Source organism: Nothobranchius furzeri, chromosome 6 (genome assembly GCF_043380555.1).
Source record: "Nothobranchius furzeri strain GRZ-AD chromosome 6, NfurGRZ-RIMD1, whole genome shotgun sequence".
Classification (NCBI taxonomy): domain Eukaryota; kingdom Metazoa; phylum Chordata; class Actinopteri; order Cyprinodontiformes; family Nothobranchiidae; genus Nothobranchius; species Nothobranchius furzeri.
In genome coordinates, this window is record NC_091746.1 from 2,581,840 (window position 1) to 2,586,667 (window position 4,828).

Consider the following 4,828-nt stretch of genomic DNA (forward strand, 5'->3'; position numbering starts at 1 on the left):
CTTGCTTGGGCCTCTCTCCTGGAGGCACTCAGTCAGACCGAGTGCTGACATGTGGCAAGATGCTCCTCGGGGCGCGTCTTGCTGGGGCCTCTCTCCTGGAGCCGCTCAATCAGACCCAGTGGTGACACGTGGCAAGACGCTCCTCGGGGCGCATCTTGCTTGGGCCTCTCTCCTGGAGGCGTTCAGTCAGACTGAGTGCTGACATGTGGCAAGAGGCTCCTCGGGGCGCGTCTTGCTTGGGATTCTCTCCTGGAGTCCCTCAGTCAGACCCAGTGGTGACACGTGGCAAGACGCTCCTCAGGGCGCGTCTTGCTCGGGCCTCTCTCCTGGAGACGCTCAGTCAGACCCAGTGTTGACACGTGGCAAGTCGCTCCTCGGGGCGCGTCTTCCTTGGGCCTCTCTCCTGGAGGCGCTCAGTCAGACCAAGTGTTGACATGTGGCAAGACGCTCCTCGGGGCGCGTCTTGCTTGGGCCTCTCTCCTGGAGGCGCTCAGTCAGACCCAGTGGTGACATGTGGCAACACGCTCCTCGGGGCGCGTATTGCTTGGGCCTCTCTCCTGGAGGCCCTCTGTCAGACCCAGTGTTTACATATGGCAAGACGCTCCTCGGGGCGCGTCTTGCTTGGGCCTCTCTCCTGGAGGCGCTCAGTCAGACCGATTAGTGACATGTGGGATGACGCTCCTCGGGGCGCGTCTTGCTTGGGCTTCTCTCCTGGAGGCCCTCAGTCGGACCCATTGTTGACATCTGGCAAGACGCTCCTCGGGGCGCATCTTGCTTGGGCCTCTCTCCTGGAGGCGCTCAGTCGGACGGGGTGCTGACATGTGGCAAGACGCTCCTCGGGGCGCGTGTTGCTTGGGCCTCTCTCCTGGAGGCGCACAGTCAGACCGAGTAGTCACATGTGGCAAGACGCTCCTCGGGGCGCGTCTTGCTGAGCAGCCTCCAGTTGCAGATGGCAGTGTGTGTTTAGTTCCCTGCGGGGTGCAGGAGCAGAAACCTGGGTCGGACCTGGTCTGCAGCAGAGCTCAGCAGCCTCCAGCAGCTGATGGCAGTGTGTCTTTATTTCCCAGTGGGGTGCAGGAGCTGAAACCTGGGTCGGACCTGGTCTATAGAAGAGCTCAGCAGCCTCCAAAACCTGATGGCAGTGTGTGTTTAAGTCCCTGCCTGGTGGGAGAGCTGAAACCTGGGTCGGACCAGGTCTGCAGCAGGGCTCAGCAGCCTCCAGAAGCTGATGGCAGTGTGTCTTTAATCCTCTGCGGGGTGCAGGAGCAGAAACCTGGGTCGGACCTGGTCTGCAGCAGGGCTCAGCAGCCTCCAGAAGCTGATGGCAATGTGTCTTTAATCCTCTGCGGGGTGCAGGAGCAAGAACCTGGGTCGGACCTGGTCTATAGAGGAGCTCAGCAGCCTCCAGCAGCTGATGGCAGTGTGTGTGTTTAAGACCCTACCTGGTGGGAGAGCTGAAACCTGGGTCGGACCTGGTCTAAAGCAGGGCCCATCACCACCCAGATGCTGATGGCCGTGTGTCTTTAATCCCCTGCGGGGTGGAGAGGCAGGAACCTGGGTCGGACCTGGTCTATAGCGGAGCTCAGCAGCCTCCAGCAGCTGATGGCAGTGTGTGTTTAAGTCCCAGCCTGGTGGCAGAGCTGCAACCTGGGTCGGACCTGGTCTAAAGCAGGGCCCATCACCACCCAGATGCTGAAGGCAGTGTGTGTTTAGTTCCCTGCGGGGTGGAGGAGCAGAAACCTGGGTCGGACCAGGCCTGCAGCAGAGATCAGCAGCCTCCAGAAGCTGACGGCGGTGTGATTTTAATTCCCTGCGGGGTGCAGGAGCTGAAACCTGGGTCGGACCTGGTCTGCAGCAGGGCTCAGCAGCCTCCAGTTGCAGATGGCAGTGTGTGTTTAGTTCCCTGCGGGGTGCAGGAGCAGAAACCTGGGTCGGACCTGGTCTGCAGCAGAGCTCAGCAGCCTCCAGCAGCTGATGGCAGTGTGTCTTTATTTCCCAGTGGGGTGCAGGAGCTGAAACCTGGGTCGGACCTGGTCTATAGCAGAGCTCAGCAGCCTCCAGAACCTGATGGCAGTGTGTGTTTAAGTCCCTGCCTGGTGGGAGAGCTGAAACTTGGGTCGGACCAGGTCTGCAGCAGGGCTCAGCAGCCTCCAGAAGCTGATGGCAGTGTGTCTTCAATTCCCTGCGGGCTGCAGGAGCTGAAACCTGGGTCGGACCTGCTTTATAGTAGAGCTCAGCAGCCTCCAGAAGCTGATGGCAGTGTGTCTTTAATCCCCTGCGGGGTGCAGGAGCTGAAACCTGCGTCGGACCTGGTCTGCAGCAGGGCTCAGCAGCCTCCAGTTTCAGATGGCAGTGTGTGTTTAATCCCCTGCGGGGTGGGAGAGCTGAAACCTGGGTCGGACCTGGTCTAAAGCAGGGCCCATCACCACCCAGATGCTGATGGGCGTGTGTCTTTAATCCCCTGCGGGGTGGATAGGCAGAAACCTGGGTCGGACCTGGTCTGCAGCAGGGCTCGGCAGCCTCCAGAAGCAACACGTTCTCACTCCCAGCGCGTCAAAAACAAACGCTTGGTCAGCCACCCTCCACGTCAGACCCCTGACGCCAAAAGTGCCCTTTTTCGTTACTTATGTGCGAAAAGGGGTTTTTCCCTTATTTGACTGCAGATCCCAATGCAGCGTAAAACTGACGCGATGGAATGTCCGCAGCCAGGGCACCAAACAAGCTCATTGTACCTCACCTTAACCTTATCCTCTTATTTAACCTTGTCTTCTTATTTAACCTTCCCCTCACCCCTATCCTAACCTTAACCATCTTGCTAGCGAACACGTTAGTCATGTCGATCGCTCTAAAAGCCGGCTCTGTGAAGTGAACGGAGGGAGCCGCCTCGTCATTGGTCGAGTTTGGACCGAGTCAACGCGAGGCGGAGGTTTCAACTACCAAGGTGGAGGTTAAAAGTAGCAGTTATGTCTAACCTCCCCCTCGCCAGATGGTATGTTCTAACGTTCCCCTTGGGCGGCAAATACGAAAATTCACTGTCAGACTCTGACTGTCAGAGTCAGAATGCATGGAAACAAAAGCTTGATCGCAGTGAGAGTAACGTTTTAGGTAGCAAGAGGGTTAAGGTTAGGATGAGGGAGAGGGGAAGGTTATAAATAGTGAAACGTTAAGGTTTAGATGCGGTTAAACGAGGTGGTTCAGTGCCGCATCGGTTAAATGAGCTGGTTCGGTGCCGCATCAGTGGATATCTAATCACGTCAGTTTTACGCTGCATTGGGATCTGCAGTTACAAAAGGGAAAACCCTTTTCGCACATAAGTAACGAAAAAGGGCACTTTTGGCGTCTGGGGTCTGACGTGGAGGGTGGCTGACCAAGCGTTTGTTTCCGACGCTTAGGGTGTGAGAATGTGTTGCCAGAAGCTGATGGCAGTGTGTTTAGTTCCCTGCGGGGTGGAGGAGCAGAAACCTGGGTCGCACCTGGTCTATAGCAGAGCTCAGCAGCCTCCAGAGGCTGATGGCAGTGTGTGTTCAAGTCCCTGCGGGGTGGAGGAGCAGAAACCTGGATCGGACCTGGTCTATAGCAGAGCTCAGCAGCCTCCAGAGGCTGATGGCAGTGTGTGTTCAAGTCCCTGCGGGGTGGAGGAGCAGAAACCTGGGTCGCACCTGGTCTATAGCAGAGCTCAGCAGCCTCCAGAGGCTGATGGCAGTGTGTGTTCAAGTCCCTGCGGGGTGGAGGAGCAGAAACCTGGGTCGCACCTGGTCTATAGCAGAGCTCAGCAGCCTCCAGAGGCTGATGGCAGTGTGTGTTCAAGTCCCTGCGGGGTGGGAGAGCTGCAACCAGGGTCGGACCTGGTCTAAAGCAGGGCCCATCACCACCCAGATGCTGATGGCCGTGTGTCTTTAATCCCCTGCGGGGTGGAGAGGCAGGAACCTGGGTCGGACCTGGTCTATAGCGGAGCTCAGCAGCCTCCAGCAGCTGATGGCAGTGTGTGTTTAAGTCCCAGCCTGGTGGCAGAGATGCAACCTGGGTCGGACCTGGTCTAAAGCAGGGCCCATCACCACCCAGATGCTGATGGCCGTGTGTCTTTAATCCCCTGCGGGGTGGAGAGGCAGGAACCTGGGTCGGGCCTGGTCTATAGAAGAGCTCAGCAGCCTCCAGCAGCTGATGGCAGTGTGTGTTTAAGTCCCTGCGGGGTGGAGGAGCAGAAACCTGCGTCGGACCTGGCCCGCAGCAGGGCCCATCCCCCTCCAGAAGCTGAAGGCAGTGTGTGTTTAGTTCCCTGCGGGGTGGAGGAGCAGAAACCTGGGTCGGACCAGGCCTGCAGCAGAGATCAGCAGCCTCCAGAAGCTGACGGCGGTGTGTTTTTAATTCCCTGCGGGGTGCAGGAGCTGAAACCTGGGTCGGACCTGGTCTGCAGCAGAGCTCAGCAGCCTCCAGCAGCTGATGGCAGTGTGTCTTTATTTCCCAGTGGGGTGCAGGAGCTGAAACCTGGGTCGGACCTGGTCTATAGCAGAGCTCAGCAGCCTCCAGAACCTGATGGCAGTGTGTGTTTAAGTCCCTGCCTGGTGGGAGAGCTGAAACCTGGGTCGGACCAGGTCTGCAGCAGGGCTCAGCAGCCTCCAGAAGCTGATGGGAGTGTGTCTTTAATCCTCTGCGGGGTGCAGGAGCAGAAACCTGGGTCGGACCTGGTCTGCAGCAGGGCTCAGCAGCCTCCAGCAGCTGATGGCAGTGTGTGTGTTTAAGACCCTGCGGGGTGGGAGAGCTGTAACCTGGATCGGACCTGGTCTATTGCAGGGCTCAGCAGCCTCCAGAAGCTGATGGCAGTGTGTGT